A 2,392-nucleotide genomic window follows, 5' to 3' on the forward strand; every position below is an offset into this window, starting at 1 on the left:
GAATTTCAATCTTACTTGAAAGTTTCGTGCTAAAGTGTCATACATTTGGTGGAGTTTTTTTTTATGATGGCCTGAAGAATATCCCAATACGAAGCAAAGAGAAGGGGGCCAAGGAAAAGGAGGAGAAGAAGGAGGGCGAAGAAGAGGAGGAGGAAGACGATGAGAAGAAGAAAGAAGAGGAGGAAGATAAGAAGAAGAAGAAGAAGGACGAGAAGTAGGAGGTATAGAACAGAGGAGAAGTGGGTGAAAGAAATGAGGAGGAGGAGGAGGAGGAGAGGATGGGTAAAGCAGTTTTACCCAAGGATAGGTACAAGGATGTTTTTATTTCGAATTACTTCATTGGTATTTGTTCTTAGATCGGCATGGGCCGTATTTTCCCTTCGGAATCTGAGACAACTTCCCCTGTTCTAGAGCTCAACTTCCCCTCTTTAAAGGAAAATACGGGAATTATTTCAACCACTAGATGGCGTGGTAGCGCCTGTACTCATCATCATTGGTTAACAGCCGAGGGACTGATTTGCAGCAGTACACCATGATTCTCGATCTTCTGCTTTCCTCTTCAGGTCGTAGTATGTTGTCACGTTCATGTCTCTCATGATCTTTATGTAGTCGAAGGGTGGCCTTCCAACTGTATTAGTGCCTTCTATCATCCCCTCTATTACTCTCGCATTATGTAGTCGAAGGGTGGCCTTCCAACTGTATTAGTGCCTTCTATCATCCCCTCTATTACTCAATTAGAGTGAATATTTTCATATTTTTGTATATGAAAAAGAATATACATATAATTACCACTGACGTTTTTATTTTGTACACCCACGTCCAAAAAATTTCGGGTCAAGTTGCCTCTGGAACTTTTTGCAAGATCAACAATACGAGTATTTCCATTGAAAATAATTGGCTCACTACTAAAAAACTAAAAGTATAGTACCAAAAGGTATCTTGACAATACATGAGATTTTTATTTGTACCTAAAGAACGGAACGTTGAGAAATGTTTTGAAACCATTTAGGCGAGCTACTCAATATCAGGTAGATCTGACAGTTCTACTTGATCAGGTCCGCCTGTCAGGTCTGCTTGATACCTGATGAGCACACACACTATCAGGTAGACCTGACAGGCGGACCTGGTCAGGTGTACCTGATAGTGGCTGACCTGAGAAAATGCTGTCATAGGAATGGAAATGCAAACCGCAAATGGAAGTGACAATTTGTTTTCCCTCGAGTGTAGGTACATTATATTATGTTATGCCAACACATTTCAAATTTTCCTCACACATGCATTAGCACTCGGAGAAGTGCTTGTCATCGGGTTTGAGTCATGTGCTCGCTGCTATTGTGTTCACATTAGTTTTAACATACATTTCATATAGAGACGTGAGATATGTCGAATCTCACGTCATTGGGCATTGGAAATATTGCGAAGTGTGAATTTAGATGAAAATGGTCACTTGGGCCAGTTTGGCTATCGATACTTGATTCCGTAGTCCCCACGTAGGTACTCTTGTGATCTTGTGTTGTAGATTGGTACACAAAAATCCCACTCCGAGGCTTAGGTGTAGAGGTAAACAGCCCTAAAAGTCGGGTTAAGCTTATTATACGAATCTTGGTTCCCACTTGTCCTTCGGAAAACTAGTATAGCTCCGCTATACATTGGTAATAGAAAGTAAAAATAGGATGAATTTCACGCCAAGTGGGAACGGGCCTTTAGAGTACACTAAATCATTTTCCCTGAAATGGCGCCCATTATCTGACACCAATGCCTTCGAATTCGAATGCCTGGAATTTCTGAAAAATTCTTTATGATTTCTTCCAATCTGATGACTGATATTAAATTATTGTGAATCTCAATTAGCAGTCAATCAGTGTCCCTGTCCACACTAAGAATTGAATTAGTTGTCTCCTTCACACGTCATTATTTGCGATTCAAAATATCGAGACAGTAATGAGTGATTTATTTGAACATATTCAAATGCCCAATGGCAAATGCATATGATTTTTATTAGCTCGAAACAGCTTCCACCAAATTTCCAGTCTCATTTTTTTTTTTTTTTTTTTTTTTTTAGGTTCATGTTTTTGCCCATTTTCTGACACCAATGTCTTCGAATTCAACCCTGGAATTTCTGAGAAATTCTTTATGATTTCTTCCAATCTGATATTAAATTATTGTGAATCTCAATTAGCAGTCAATCAGTGTCCCTGTCCACACTAAGAATTGAATTAGTTGTCTCCTTCACACGTCATTATTTGCGATTCAAAATATCGAGACAGTAATGAGTGATTTATTTGAACATATTCAAATGCCCAATGGCAAATGCATATGATTTTTATTAGCTCGAAACAGCTTCCACCAAATTTCCAGTCTCATTTTTTTTTTTTTTTTTTTTTTTTTATCT

This window comes from Diaphorina citri, unplaced genomic scaffold (assembly GCF_000475195.1).
Source record: "Diaphorina citri unplaced genomic scaffold, Diaci psyllid genome assembly version 1.1 scaffold1054, whole genome shotgun sequence".
Classification (NCBI taxonomy): Eukaryota; Metazoa; Arthropoda; class Insecta; order Hemiptera; family Psyllidae; genus Diaphorina; species Diaphorina citri.